This window comes from Poromitra crassiceps, assembly GCF_964638095.1.
Source record: "Poromitra crassiceps genome assembly, chromosome: 5".
In the NCBI taxonomy this organism is placed as follows: domain Eukaryota; kingdom Metazoa; phylum Chordata; class Actinopteri; order Beryciformes; family Melamphaidae; genus Poromitra; species Poromitra crassiceps.
In genome coordinates this window covers 43,216,499-43,233,165 of record NC_139642.1, presented here as the reverse complement: position 1 = coordinate 43,233,165, position 16,667 = coordinate 43,216,499, and the positions used below count along the sequence as shown (strand labels likewise).

General features: G+C 43.8%; 1 protein-coding gene across 1 annotated transcript in view; it reads left to right on the top strand.

The window, feature by feature from the left end:
• The first annotated feature begins 9,054 nt into the window (after nucleotides 1-9,054).
• Nucleotides 9,055-16,667, top strand: part of bcl9l (bcl9 like) — a 40,551-nt gene continuing 32,938 nt past the window's right edge. The window contains exon 1 of the mRNA XM_083637988.1: nucleotides 9,055-9,330. The gene's annotated coding sequence lies outside the window, so the exon portion shown is untranslated. The remainder of the gene's footprint in view (nucleotides 9,331-16,667) is intronic.

Here is a 16,667-nt window from a genome sequence, read left to right as displayed (position 1 = left end):
ACTATGATCTCAATCCTTCCAAGTGTTTGGTACATTGGAGGATATTACTGTATGTTATTTAATAGGTTTCTACATTATAGGGAGGCTCTGGCTATTACAAGCACTCTAAACACAAGTCAAGATCTTTGAAGTTCAAAACACTCAAAAAAGTAGTTATTCCTGTTTACCTTAGTAGTACAGATTGCTACAATGCATACTTACCATATGTGTAAGTGCAGTAGGCGTTTGTAGAGAAGTGGGATGACAAAGGTTTGATCATTTCTGATGGTTTAATATCAACATTTGTGTAACCTTGCTAAAATTTTGAGTAACGTACTGTATATATAGCCTACTATACGAGGGATCAGCCAATCAGCATTTTTGTAAACAAATGGCGTCCCTGTGTGGAAACAGCAATGGGACCCTATGGAGCCTGAGCTTGAGTGTCTGACTCTAGCCGGCTGACCCTGTTTACATTTTAAAAACTGCGACAGTTCACACAACTTTTACACAACATGCATATATTATACATCAAACTCTTGAGCTACTTCTGCTCTCACTCAAAATGTCAAAATATAAGCAATGTCATGTATAGTTTTTGAGATATTAACGTTTGTTTGAAATGACATACTAGTTAACTGACGCGGTTCCGGGTGTTTTGGGGTGTCGTGACGTCACGCTGATCCCTTGTATAGTTGTTTTCAAACTTTGTCACGGGACTACAGTTTCACAGTTTCAAAAGCTTTATTCAGAGAAACTTAGTGACCAAAACTGTGTTTGGGCACAATAACCCAAGACTATAGCATTTTATACAGTTGACATTGTGTTGCAGAGGCTTGGGAATGCTATGGCAACATGGAACATAACCAGCAGCTTATACAAAAATATATTGTGCTTGATTTTTATTCTTGGAATCCAACTTACGGTTACCAATTCTTCTTCTCAAACAATGATAACTGTTTATGTTGTGCCAGTGTTCTCACTGAAGGTCTGGGAATGGTGAAAGACTGAGTATAATTAACATTCATCGGAGTAACTCTACTGCCATCTGCTGTCTGTTCTTGTACAGAACACAATGGAAATTGTGTGGCGCCTCCAGTTGATTTGAAACATGTACAAGGGGACATCGGGACAACAAGACAATGTAAGTTGCCTAAATGAGGAAGTCATGCCTAAGACTGAATTATCACTGTTGCAGTTTATCTACCGCAGAGAAGTGGACATATGGGATTTGTGGTGTGCCAACAACTTTGATCTTTACCTTGACCTGAGAACTGACTTTCCAAAGAACCCAGAGGCCGATCTCCTGCTAATGAGCGGCACTGCCTTGAACACACAGTGGAGATGTTCGATGACATCTGCAACACCCTCCAGTGGGATGAGAACATCTCCAATCTAATCTAGAGGATGCTCAGTTTAGGCCAGTGGTTCTCCAAATGGGGGTCCGGGGACCCCCAGGGGTCTGTGGCACTTTGCCAGGGGGTCCGTGAAAAGTTTTCAAAAATAAAAATAAAAACTTTTTGTGTGCAAAAGCTTCATAGTTCAATGAAAATATGTTATGCTTTAAATCTAAAATGGTTCATGAATTACATTCTAATCTAACAAACCTATCAATTAAAAGTTGAGCACGTTACCGTGGAAACAATTAAGCTTAGCCCAAAATCACAAAACCTTGGCTGAAAAACATTTGAGAACCTCTGGTTTAGGCAGCTCAACATGTCACAAACAAATCCTGGTCCAAAATTCTACAGGTGTCCATCCATCACACAGTTTGGCCTGGCTCCGCCTACTCCTGCTGCAAAGCCAGACTACAGTGTGTCATTGGAGCGGCTGCTGGCTGCCCTCCATCAAAGACCTGCACGATTTAAGAGTGAGGACCAGAGAAAAGAGGATTGCTGCTGACTCTGCCCACCGAGGAAACCACTTGTTTGACACATACACATCCACTCCAGCACATCAGCGCCTACGCCTACACTGCCTGCTACTGTAAAGAACAGCTTCTTCCCAGTGGCAATTAATTACCCTCCTCACCCCACACCATCCTCAGCCCCCAAACATGCTCTCTCTCTCTCTCTCTCTCTCTCTCAGTCCTCCCTTGGACTGACGGACCAACTGAACCCTTTCAATCTACACATGGACACTGATATACTGTATGTATCCATCAATGTACATCTGTCATGCATGCATCTTTTAAGGGTATACTGTAGCTAAACACCCGACCGCACATCTTTGGTGAAGCCTGACTCCTAAAGGTAGGGCACTGAACTGCCCATCTGCCATTGGCTGGTCTCTGTGCTGGGTGATGTCACCCTCTATAGACTACAACAGGTGGTGACATCACCTGGCACAAAGACCAGCCAATAGCAGATAACCTGTTCAGTACCCTACTGTTTACCATTAGTTCACGATCAGGCTTCACCAAAGATTTACCCGGAACCTGGTTGCACACTGTTACTGTGCTATACTGACAGATGCTTGTCACTTTGTTTTGCCCTACCAATGCCTCACTGCATTCTCAAGTTGGCTCTCTTCTGTTCAAGCTACCCAGGATTATGACCCTACTACAGTACACTGTGTTCCAAACTGTGTCAGTGCTGCTGCACTGTTTTGACTGTATACCTGGTGTGTTTATGTTCGTCTGCTGTGGTGCGTCACGTCTTGTCTGCACCATATGAGAGGTCCTGTTAGGGCTTTGTCCTGCACCAAGTGTGTCAATCCTTTGTTGTGTTACTGTCTCGTAATGTGTCCACATCAAAAAAGCAAGTCACATTACTTGTGTACCCGCAATTGGGATTCTGATTATGAATTGTAAAATTATTAGGTAACACTTTAGAATACAGCCCGCAACTTACAGGGTAAGTACAGGGTAACAAAATCTGTAGTTACAGGGTAAGTACAGGGTACAAAATCTGTAGTTACAGGGTAAGTACAGGGTACAAAATCTGTAGTTACAGGGTAAGTACAGGGTACAAAATCTGTACTTACCAATCTGTACGTACAGGGTAAGTACAGGCTACCACATTTGTACACCTTCAAGATGTGACTTTACCGCACCCCTGTAGTTACACTGTAGTTACTATGTAACTACAAGGGAATTAACACTGCTTTAGAATACAGCCCCACCCCCTGTAGTTACCATATAACTAGAGGGGAGGGGTTAACACTGCTTTCGAATACAGCCTGTGCTCCTGTAGTTACCATGTAGTTACAGATGTTAAGATGAATATGTTGATGTTTTTTTTGGTAAAGCTTTACAATACAAAGCCGTAGCTACGGATAGGAAGGTTGGAGAGTCGGGATTCGAGGGGTGGTTAGGGGGAGTGGCTCGGTGTATCTGGGTGGTGGGAGGAGAGTGAATAGAAAGTCATAGAAAGAGTATTGGCCTTGGTGGAGCTTCTAGTGTATAATAGATTGGTGCATAGCCTTGAACAGTGAAAGCATTGGTGAATAAGTTAGCTATACCGGGGCGAGGGGGGGGGGGGGATTTCACACAGCAAATACATGATGCAACCTGTAGAGTAGATGTATAATACTTTTGCATGTGCACATGCGCACACACACACTGACACACACACACCTCAGCACATGCTATTGTTTGTGCCATGTTTCCACTCTGAAAGCGGTGGTACTAGAGGTTGGACAAGTGTAGGTAAGGGACTTGACTTTCTATGCTCCGCGCAGGGCTGGTGTTGTCGCCACGGAAACCATTAGTTTCTTGGCAACATTCATATCATCTCTAGCCGACTCTAAAATTGAATCTAATGATGGGATTCCAGCAGTGGGCTGAAAGAGAATGTTAGGGAGCAAAGCACACAGCACAGAGAGTGGAGGCTCTGGCAGTAAAAAAACAAACAGAAGAAAGGAAAATAATACTAGTGAGCTAAACAACCCCCCTTTCTGGCCCCTAATGGCTCTGCATAGACTAATGGTTTTCTAAAGAGGAAAAAGAGCCATTTCAGCCTTGTCATCATTTGTGATATCTGAATGCCAATGTCATGCATCACCAACGCTTCATCCTGCAAAAACAAAACATTCACCTTCTGATTTTGTTTACACTTCCTGTGACTCATAAACCTAGTCTGACTCCTATGTGAGTCAGACTAGGTTTGACCAGGTGAGTCAGACTAGTTTGAGCAGGTAAAACAGCCGGTGTTTTGAACAGGAAGTCGTGACACAATGGGTCAAGTGGGCGGGGCTACATAAGGTGAATAGCTCCTATATTGTCACAGTGCCCCAGGTAGTGGATAGTTAGCTTATTATTAAACTCGGCATCATTGTTTAGGTCCCACCATCCAGTTAGCTGGACAATTAACAACAAGGCTTGTTTGAGCGAACGTTAGCATATTGCCATGACTAGCAGTGAGGGCAGGGCACATACCATAGATCCAGCGCGTGTTTGTCAGACCGGGCGGTCTGGTATTGTTTCTCCTCAGTGTCGATTGATCCTCTGGGCGAACACGAGAGGGAAAGTGTTCCTTTCAACACAGCTCTCCAAGGTTCCCGACACAGTCGGCTAGCTGTTGTTGTACGACACTCCACAACGCGAAGAGGGCGGTTACTGAAGCAAACTGACAGATGACTAACACACGTAACCTACACTGAAGAATATCTACAGGGTTCGGTTCACAGTTGCAGTCAATAGTTCATACGTTAGGCCATTATCTTCGGTTTGGTGTCCAGCTTAGGTCAGCGTCCACGTGGCATTCTGCCATGCCCTCAAACACCCCACTCTCCACTGCTCGCTTCCTGCTGGAAATGATGCCCGAGTGCTAGGTCGGCCCTCCCTCAAGTCAGGCGTCAGCCAATCATTTGCTCAGACATATGACTAGGGGTGGGTATTGGCAAGGACCTCACGATAAGATACGTATCACGATACATGGTTCACGATACGATTGTATCACGATACATTGCGATACAATACATATTGCAATATATTGCAATATATCGCCGCAGGCGAATGACGTGCAGCGCACAGGCCTTCTTGAGGCGTCCTCTCTGCCCATGGTAGGATTGCCTTTTCCCCGGGAGGGTCTGGTGAGACGTAGGAGGAGCCCGGCCTGGAGTCACCCACACAGGGCCTAGAAGGGTCTTACAATACCGCTGTGTAGCACTAACTCTATTGCAGCGGATTGGGCGTGATCAACCCTTCCGCAGGCAACGTTGCAGACAGAGTAGGAAGGCTGATCCGTGAGCGGCTGCTTCTGGGACGCGGGTCGGGGTCTTAATCGGCCTCGGCTGGGTCTACTGGGCGAGGGTGTAAGGTGACCAGACGTCCCCAATTTTCAGGGACAGTCCCCGTTTTTGGTGACCTGTCCCCCGGCTGGAGCTGTCCCGAAAATGTCCCTGATTTTCTACTGGCGTCTGCGGTCAATATGACTCTAGCTGTAGTGGGCTCAATCTTAAATCTAGAGTGAAGATACTTATAGGCTATGAAACTGTAAGATCTACAGCATATTGGGAGCAACAATGCCATGCTACCTTGTCGGGAAGGAAGGGGGCGAAATAATTAATTTTGAAAAACCAGCATGGTCAAATTTCAAAGGGGACCCCTGACCGCTCTCACCTCAAGATATCTCAATGAGAATGGATTCTATGAGTAGGCTACAAATGAGTCTCCCCTTTACAGACGTCACTGGCCAACCACTCAATCAGGAAGGTTGCAGGAGGCTTACGTTAAAAGCATATAAAAGCATCACATGTCTATGTAGCCCGTTGATCCAGACATCCAACAAGCGCACATGCTGCTTCCTGCTGGTCCAGGAAATCTTGAACAATGAAAAAACACTCGAAAATACCTTTTGAGACCTGAGGCTTTTCATAAAACATTCGGCACTGTAGGTTCGGACAGTCACAGCCAGGCCTCATGCTGCTGGAGAACACTTTGACATTTTGTAAAGGGGCACAGTGAATGAAGTGTGTGTGTGTGTGTGTGTGTGTGGGGGGGGGGGGCACCAGGGGCCTCTTCGTGAAGCTGACACTGTTTATTAATTTATTAATAAATGAAACGGGAATCATCCCCCTTTTCTATTTCATGGGTAATAACATTGGATATTTTAATGATATATTGATTGCCGGACTGTCCCCGATTTTCATTTGAGAAATCTGGTCACCTTAGTGTATGATGTTGAGAGACCCGAAACACCTTACAACCCCAGCTAACTGATCACTGATGACGCGTCCCAGCGCATGCTGTAGCATGTATTTTGAATCAATACTCTACATAATTTACTGAAAATAAAAAAATAGAGCTAAAAATACAACACGCTGTGTACATCACTTTATATTGATAACTCAGTGGACAAATTGAGTCAAAACTACCGAGTGTTGAGTGAGTGTCTTACTGAATGCACTGAAATAAAAAGTATTCTTATTATGTCACTGAACACACGGCTGTGGAAAAAAATCGATATGGCGATATATCACGATATTTTTCTGAAATATAACGATACAGTATTGCGGAAAAACGTATCGCAATATATTGCCGTATCGATTTTATTGCACAGCCCTACATATGACACGTCAATAACCTTAGTCTATTCCCTCAAAATGTCTGCTGTGATTGACAATTAAACTAACCAATGACTACTCATGACTAACTAATGTTATTGAATGACGTCAGATCTACACCGTAACAATATATAGTAGTATAATAGTTCAGCCACCCAGATCAACCTCTGCACCTCTCAATTCAATCCATTTCTTAGTTAGTCGCTTATAACTGTGTTGACTGTTGAGCCTAATCCTCCCAATTGCTGCTGTATTGCATGCCAGCACTTTGTGGTAAACTCAATCTACCCGCACAGAGTCACTGAGAGAGAGAGAGAGAGAGAGAGAGAGAGGGGCCTACAATGAGCTGCCACATTTCATTCATATATATGCCTTCCTTGGCGTCATTAGATTCAGACATTGATCTTTATTCACATTGCTTTATTTCCATGTGTGGTGTTACAGAAGCCCCTCCCTTAAATACATTCCCTTGCTTTGTTTCTGCCCTGTAGCTCTATCACATTCCCTAAGGGTAAACCAATTTACATTCTTGTTTTGCTCTTCAGATCCATGCCAGTTTCCATGACAACATAGTTTCACTTTCACATCCGCTCTCTTCTCACTCTCTCTCTTCCTCCTGTTCTCTCTCACTCCCCACTGTTCCTTTCTTATTTTCTCTTGACCTTCCTCCACTGTTTCATTTTCTTTCTCCTCAAATACCTTCTCTCATTTCCTCACCTAATTGAGCTCATTCCTCTGCTTGGCATACACCAGCAGAGAATAATGGACTCCAAGACAAAAAATATACAGTATATCTCAGGGCGAACTCTCCAATAGCATTCAGAGTATCTCTTGCATTTTGATCATCATATACTAATGGAACATATTCTCTCTGTGGGCCATCTCATTCGCACTTATAGGCGGGTGGGAGCAGTAGCCCAGAGCTTAAAATGATGGAATAAAAATGTTAATGCGCATCTGAATATTTTCTCCTTTGATTAAAAAATTGTGTTGTTTGTCCGCACAAAACAGCATATGGCAGTAAATAGCAGCTCACCTCTCCCCACCAACTCATACAAATCAGATTATTTTCTTTCCCTGAATGCTCTCACTGTAGTTGTTCAAGCGTAAACCACACTCACACTAAGCTGAGTTTATTCCATTCTGACTTGCCATAACATAATTATGCAGAGTCTCAAACAAGTCGAGTCATTAATAAAAGGTCTGATGCCAGTGGGTGTGGTGGCATTTCTTAGTTCATTGTAGTTTTTTTTTAATAGTATATATCTATTTTTTAATCAGAGACAGTTCATTCTGCTTCCAGTCCTCTCTCGCCTGGAGGCCTGTGACCACTGACCTGCTGCTCTCAGGTCAGGGCAGTTGGTCAAGGAGTTGCAGGGAGCTGCCTTTGTGGTTTGTGATCATTCATTGCTCTTTTTTCGGGGGACCTTATCCATGGCAGCTTGCCGTTTTCTCTGAGAAGCAGGTCTGCAGCTAGAAGGTTGAACCAGGTTCAAATCCCTCCCCCACTGGAGAAATCTCAGCCAGAAAAGTTAATGAGAAGCACTACTAGTATTGATGTGCTCTTGAGCAAGGCACTTTAGATCTCTTTAGTAGAGCTGATGATCAATGGTCAGCAGTGGATGAGTATGATTGCATGATGCAGCTTCCACATTATGTAACTGTCTATGAATGTGAAACAGCCTATGTGCACAGTCAGCCTTTCCTGCATGAAAGCAGGTTAAAAAAAACTTGTACAAATTATATATATTTTTTTTAAGAAAACACATCTCTGCCAGTCTGCCTATATTCTTAAAAGTGTTGCCTTTATAATTGCAAGATATGCCCTTTTACCCAGTTCACTTGAGGGTATCTTGCATTGTATCTTGCCTATTTCTGTTACCCAGACCACCAGAGGGAGTCCTCACCTGAAAAAAACAGTGACCAGGTTGACTGTGCAACAACTGGATCTACAAAGTCTGGGCAACTTTATGTTTCCCCTAAAACCTAGGAGTGGCTGAGCCTAGTTACAACATTTTCTATGTTCGTATTATGCCTTTGACATGGAGCTCACTGGACACTATAGATCTTGAGAAGGTTGGTGGTATGAGGGCTGATTTGACGGTCAAAAGAAACAGAAAATGTATCACTCACATGGATTATTGATCGATTGATGGATTTGTTGATCGATTGATTGACTTATTGATTTCACTGTCTTGAACGATTCCACCGTGGAGAAACACTCCTAATTTTAACGACAGGTACAGTGCATGTTTATTACAAAAACTAAGGCGCTGCCCCATCATCATCATCATCATCATCATCACCACCACCACCACCACAGTTTGCAAAATGGCAATACTAAAATCAATATTAATATTCTCACATCACATTTATTAAAGAGTGTAAAATTTCAATCTCGAAACTGAGACATTATCATTACTACGGGTGACATACGAATGCCTGTGTGGCCACACTAATTATTGTCAGTGGCTGCTGCTGGGAGTGATATGCTGCTATGGACTCGCAGCGAAATGCAACGTCCTGCCCTTCTACATCTTGAACAGTGGGGAGTCATGAACCGCTGCAAGGTGACGCGTCCTCCGCTTCCAGACGGAGAAACTTCAGCCTAGAGACAGACACCGTGTTATTTAGCAGCCTAGAGACAGACACCGTGTTATTTAGCAGCCTATCAACCGTTGTGAAATTGCACCAGCTCGTCGCTTATCAAACGTCGGGACCATCTTGCGCAGTGGTACGGGCGAACGGAGCAAGCGGTGGCGGCGGGCGGCCACTCCGGGGAATGTCGGCTGGTCGTCAGTCCTGACATCGGCCTCTCCTCATCTCAGACACCAGCGACATGGGGTAGAGTAGACAGCATTTCAAAACACTGTCACTGTCGAAGCATGCTAGCTAGTCCTATGTTTCTAAGCTGCCTTTCTTTTTTGTGTGTGTCTGTGAACTCGCAACTTTCTGTTCTTTGAAGTGTTCGGGTCGCTAGCAAGGCAATAACAAAGTTCAAATCCCGTTAGCTAGCATTGGTTCGCTTGCAGATGTGTGCTACGGCAACGTCAGCTTAGAAGCAAGTAGCCTAGCGAAGACGTGAATTAGCATGCTAAAGTTAGCTAGTGGATCTGGCTGGCGCAGCAAGTCTCCACTCATGAGCGTTGGGGGGTTGACCTCAGGGGCTTGTGTCCTTAAATGTCCTAACAAGATGCGATGCCTGCTCAACTTTATGCTTTATCTAACGCTAGTTCGTCTCGGTGATGAGCACATTTCCATCCAGATGTGTTAACTACTATTAGCTTGGCAGCTATAGCTAATCTGACAGACTGAGCCAAAGCTGCCTTGAATGGTTTCAGCTAAGCAGCTAAACCCTGTTCACATAAGTGACAGACTGCGTAACGATACCTGTCACTCAGACTCAACGTGGACATGTGTGAAGAAGTAACATCAGTTCACAGTGTTAGTTAACACAACACGACACATAACGCTAGCACTGTTTATGTGCTTAACGTTACTGTAACATTAACTTAAGGTTAGTAGCGGTTCCCTTTTTAATGTTTTACGTTATAGGCTTACTAGGACTGCTAGGTTAGCTAGTAACACTTGTTATATGTAAGGAGGTTACACAAGGTAGCCTACGCTAGCATGCCATTCACGTTTTGACTGTCTTATGAAATCATGACTCGCTATGTGTGACATCCCTTTTTGAGCAAAGTCGTTATTTTTTGTTCTCTCACACTCCACACCATAGCCTACCTTGTGTGTGTGTGTGTGTGTGTGTGTCTCTCTCTCTCTCTCTCTCTCTCTGTGTGTGTGTGTGTGTGGTTTCAGTTCAGTAATTTTGACTACCCCATATAGCCTTGGCCTTTTTGGCAGTTCAGCCTGTTGAATATGGTGTGATATGCGGCACTTTAGCCTGTTCACTGCTAGTGGTAATACAGCATTTCTGTCAATCAGTCAGCCGAGTGTGTGTGTGTGCGCGCTCGCGTGCATGCGTGCATGATATCCTGGTGTGCTATATATAGCACCTAACAGAGTTTGCAACTTGATCCGAATTGTCTTTGAGGGCTCCAGTCCACCGTGTGTTGCTTTCGAGTGCAAGTGGAATATCTCCCACATCTCGTATAGTCCCCTGCATCTTTCTTTTTCTGCTGTTTTATGAGCAAAATCCACTGCCTACCTGCAGGCCTTCCTGCACACCTACTGTTTATGACATCATCAGTGTATAGTGCTTGATGATGGAGTTTGTCTGCATTTATTGGACAAATCAGCCTGTTTGTAAACAAAAGGATTTTCTATACTTCCTGTCGTTCATTTTAAACAGAAGTTCATGGTGAAACCATGCCCTTGTAACTACTCCTTCATACTTTAAGCTAGACACACATTTAAGCTTTAATCAGGTCACCACTTTTAGGACTCTATCATCTGAATTCAGCTTTAATTTATCTTTTGTACTGTTTGAGAAATCACAGTTTATGTTTTATACTTTTTTCAACCTTTATAATGGGACCCTATGTACATGTAGCCAGGAACTCACTCTAGCAGGCTATATTTGCTACTAAATTCACACATTTTTAAAACTGAGACAGTTCACACAACATGACCACATACATATATTATTATGACCCTTAATCTACTTCTGCTGTCACTCACAATGCCAAAATATAAGAAATATGATGTATAGTTTTTTGAGATATTAACATTTGGAGCAGCTTTTCAGCTTTATTTCATCATAGTAGTTTCTGCTGCAGTGGCACCCGGAAGTACTTTTTTGTTGTTGTGATGTCACACTGATTCGTCCTATTAAGAAGAGACAGAAAGTATTCATGTCTCAAAATCACATGTTTATTGAGTTGGTCCAGGCATATTTAATATTTGATTTGTAGTCCACAGCACTACAGACAACTTAAACAACAACAACAATACTACACACACTTTAGTACACCTTGAAGTGATGATTAACCAGTTGACAATGCAGTAGTCGCATCCTATAACAACGATGAGGCTAATTGATCTCAAATGTTATATATATATATCGCAAGGCGTAACGATGCATTCATTGACTGACATCCTAGATGTGAATGAAAGTCTATTCCCTGACAGATGAATTTGAATGAATAAGCACATGGCAGCCACTGCATGCCCACACACACACTGCTCCAGTGCAAGCAGAGGCAGATTTGGTGAGCTGCTGACAAAGTGTTTCTTATCTGGTTAGGTGATCTGAGAGCTTTGGGGTGAGTTACAGGCAGCACTGCTAAGGTGAGCTATGAAAGAATAATGTGATATTGAGAACGTTTCCACAAGGCCGACTATACTGAGACGCTTAAGTACAGGACTTCATTGGCTTAGTGAAAAGGGCAAGGTTTCGGCGACTCTTTAAAAACCTTAGGCCTCAGTCTAATCTCCTTAGAGAACATTTAGATGTTGTGACACTTCAGTCCTGGTTCACTTTAATGCCCAGACAATCCTTTGTTCTGTGCTCTTCTGGGCGCTTATTTTCTTTGCATATTTTTGCATGCAGCCTTTGTAGACTAAATTCACTGTCCAGACCCAGACTGCCTCTGGCTGGGTCCTCTATCTGTGAAAATACATTTTGGGTTGTGTTCACACCACACCAAGCATGTTTTGGAGCACTTTATTCAATGTCTTTAGTTTGGTTTGTTTGGACAGATGAAATGTCAGGGTTTCTCCTGGCTCCTGGAGTGGTGCTAGAGCCCGACCGATATGGGATTTTTGAGATGATACCAATTTTAGTCGGGGGGGGGGGGGATTCACCCATTAAGCCCCCTTCATATGATAAGCGTTCTGCACTTTTCACAACACGAGGTAGAGCCGAGCGCAAATCTGCAGGTCAAGAGGCGAGCAGCAACAGCGCCATCACCAGCGATCTTATTTTCCTCCTCTGATTGGTTGCGCTCGTGAAAGGTCAGTGACAAGTAGGTCAACGTTGAGATATTTTGAACTCTGGGCGTAGCACAAAAGTGTCAAAATCGAGCTGTGCGCATCGCCAAGGGTAGCGTTACCGCCTAGTTGAGCAGCAACGGTCTCCCCATAGGAAAACAACGGGACAGCCGGGCGGCGGGCGCAGAGCTGTTTTACCGCGGATCATGTGTAGGGGGCTTTACTGATAGACGGCCAATATAGTGATATTTCTTTTAGCTGGAATGAAAATGACGACATTTTCTATGTGGATTGTGCATCAATATGACTATGCAAAGGAACTCGGAAGGCTGCTTACTTTATACAAATAACTTTATTAATGAATATTTAACATTAAATTGTCAACACATAGAACACATAGAAAATACACATATACGTCAAATAGTGTTTTCCATGAAGACACCTGTCGAGAGCTGGAGGTGGCATGAAACTTGAAGCAGGCACTGCCTCATAATTCTCTATGCAGGAGGACAAACCCTGCCAATGAACCACGCAGAGACAACCTGGAAATATGCAAGTCTTGTAAATTACGGCAAAGAGTGCAGACAAGTGTTTAGCTGAAGTTGTAAGGACTAGTCTGGAATCATATTTGTTTTCACTTATCTCCCATCGCCAAAATCATTAACTTCGCAGTATGATGACAGCCAGGCCATTAAAATTCTGTCCAATAATCAAGGAAGCTACTTGGAAGTCCCTGTGAGTGACTTTTGTTTTCAAGTCCTGGTTTGCTTGTAATTGGGTAATTGTGGGTCAGTGTGAAGTGAACCTAGGCGAACCAAACGGCAACATTTAACAAGGTTTATTTAACCTTTATTTTACCAGGCAGGTAGTCACTTGAGTTCAATGATCTCTCTTTCATGCAAGACCTGGCAAAGGTAAACTTTCCAGTATAGTTTGGCCCAAATGAAGCAAACTGCAGGTGTGATTGCACCTTAGGCAGCTTATGGCACAGACAGACTACCAGACGCTTGTCAGGCGTCAGGCAGTCACTGCTCTTTTTAGACCCCGACCGATATATCGGTCGTCCGATATTATTGACCGATAACCGATATATCCGTATTGGCCGATATCAATCTATCCATCTATCTATCTATCTATCTATCTATCTATCTATCTATCTATCTATCTATCTATCTATCTATCTATCTATCTATAGACAGCATGTTGTGTATATTTAATCCTTTTTCTTAAGTCAAGTTATATATGTACTATGTACATTGTACATATCTGTAAATGGCAAATGGCCTGCATTTATATAGCGCTTTTATCCAAAGCACTTAAAAACACAATTAAAAAACACGATTTCAGACGGCAGCCTGTCTTTATTGTCACACGAACACACTACAACACATGCATGCGGCCACAACACACACTCTCATGCTGACGATGGCCGGTGAAATATGTCCTCTGCATTTGACCCATCCAGGCTTGTCCTTTCCTCCAGGGGGCAGGCCAGGAGCAGTGCTCGCTATTTCTTTCCAGCGCCCGGGGACCTTCATTGGACCATCATTGGACCAACTTCAGATGTTGTCGTCACTGGTCGGATGACGATTTTCTGCATGTTTTTAGTTGGGGGTTATGTACGGAGGAACGACCCTGGGGGGTACGGGGAGAACATGCAAACTCCACACAGAAAGGCCCTTTCGACGAGATAGCCCACCTGGGCAGTAGGCACTGAAGATATGGGGGGGTCACAACTCCAGCACCCCCAGTGTCCCAGGTGGGAATCGAACCCAGGACCTTCGAGCTGTGAGGCGACAGCGCTTACCACTGCACCACCGTACCCCTTAACAATCAGTAGGTACATTCACACAGTCATTCATACATCAATGGCGGCAAGCTACCACGCAGGGTACTGGCACACCATCGGGAGCAATTTGGGGTTCAGTATCTTGCCCAAGGACACTTCGACATGCAGACTGGAGGAGGTGCGGATCGAACCACCGACCTCTTTTATCCAAAGTGATTAGGGGACGACCCGCTCTACTGTAACTCCTGAGCTTTCATCATTTGAGTCATTTGTCATTTTGGACAATAAAGATGATTGTTAAACTGTAAAATATCCTGCGGCTGCCTACATTATATATCTCAAGTCAAGTCATATTTTTGTCTAGTGTTTGATATTTGAGGGATCGTCGCAAAAAATCTAATATAATGTGTATATAAGAATATCGACCGATATCAGAATTTTTTAATTCCCTAATATCTGCATCAGCCCCAAAAATCCAGTATTGGTCACTCAGGCTCTATTTCTCTTCACACTACACAACTTGCTGCCTTGTAATCGGGAGTCTTTTTGTCATTGTGGTTTTCACACTAATCATACCTGCCAACATTGGGCTGTGAAAAATTAGGGAGATTTCTGGGGTATCGATGAATGGCCTCCCCTCAATGTCCCCCGGCCCCCATATAACCTTACACCACAAATTAATAGAATAAATACAAGGATGTAAAGTAATTGACTTTTAGTTACGGTAGTCTTAAATTCACAGCTCACAGTAAAATAAATAATAATAGAATAAACATAGCCTACAAAATGTACAAAAGATGTGATCAAAAGTCAACATCTAAAATGTCCCGGACGTTGCTCCACCCGCTCTGCCAATCTGGGGAGAGGTGTAGACTAGCACATGCTTCCTCCGATACATGTGCAGTCGCCAGCCGCTACTTTTCACCTGACAAGAAGGAGTTTCACCTGCAGCACGTAGCGCATGGGAGGCTCACACTATTCCGACCGACCAGAAGAGGCACTAGTGCAGCGACATGTGCTGAAGTGTGCTGTGCTGACTGCCGAGTCAGTGACTGATTGATGCTGTAAATAATGTATCGGAGATTTATTTAAAAATATATGTCACCATTATCGAGGCATATTTGATCATGATCAGTCTTAATATTTAATCTTGATTTATTGTCCACCCCTAAGTGAGTGTCTTTAAAAATGCCACCTGTTGACACCAAAGTGCTGTGGTAGTACATTGTTGCCTCCAGTTGGTTGATGCTTGTGTGACTTCTACCTTACTGCCTGGTGTACGAGCTCACACTGTTATGTCCCCTATGCAGGGCTTAGGGCTCTGTGCAGCCTGAACAGCACATGCCGGCGATACCGCAATTCCCCTAAGGAATGTGCATTGCAAAAGTCATTACACACCAACGCAAATGTACGTATGAGAGCGCGGCTCCAGCTGGGATTCTGTGCTGGATGCTGCATCTGTCACCTTCTGGATCTCTATCCTCTCACACTCTCTACAGTATGTCAGTATGTCTCTACTGTATGTCCCATGCATTTATATTCAGAGGGTCGATTATGGTGTCTGGAAGTCATTTCCGACATAACCATTGTAACAACTGCAAGAATGCTTGATCTATCCAGGTGAATAAACCGATCCTCTTTGACTGTTGTCTCTTTCATTTAGAGACTTCACTGCTTCAACTCGGGGCACTGACTCCACTCTCTACTCCTACTGTCTCTAGTTGGACAGTAATACTTACATTAGAAGAGGAAATCATCTGCGCCCCTTAACGCAACTTATGGCAACAACTTGTGTTCTTTTAGTGCCACTTGGTTAAACAACAGTATTAATTGAATCAACACATTTCAAAAGATCGGATGTAAAAATCTACAATGAGGTTTTCCATATCTTACCAGACCAGATATTGTCATAAGATATTGTGTCATCAACTTTTTTCTGGAATGAACTAGATAGGAGAATATTTTACACTCCTACTTTTTATTGTCAGTATTTAATAATGATGTCAGGTTGACCTGTTGAAAAGCCAGAAGAGGTGTGTGTTGTGTTCCTGTCCTGAGCAGAGAGGTGTGTGTTGTGTTCCTGTCCTGAGCTGAGAGGTGTGTGTTGTGTTCCTGTCCTGAGCAGAGAGGTGTGTGTTGTGTTCCTGTCCTGAACAGAGAGGTGTGTGTTGTGTTCCTGTCCTGAACAGAGAGGTGTGTGTTGTGTTCCTGTCCTGAACAGAGAGGTGTGTGTTGTGTTCCTGTCCTGAACAGAGAGGTGTGTGTTGTGTTCCTGTCCTGAACAGAGAGGTGTGTGTTGTGTTCCTGTCCTGAGCTGAGAGGTGTGTGTTGTGTTCAGTTCCTGTCCTGAGCAGAGAGGTGTGTGTTGTGTTCCTGTCCTGAACAGAGAGGTGTGTGTTGTGTTCCTGTCCTGAGCAGAGAGGTGTGTGTTGTGTTCCTGTCCTGAACAGAGAGGTGTGTGTTGTGTTCCTGTCCTGAACAGAGAGGTGTGTGTTGTGTTCCT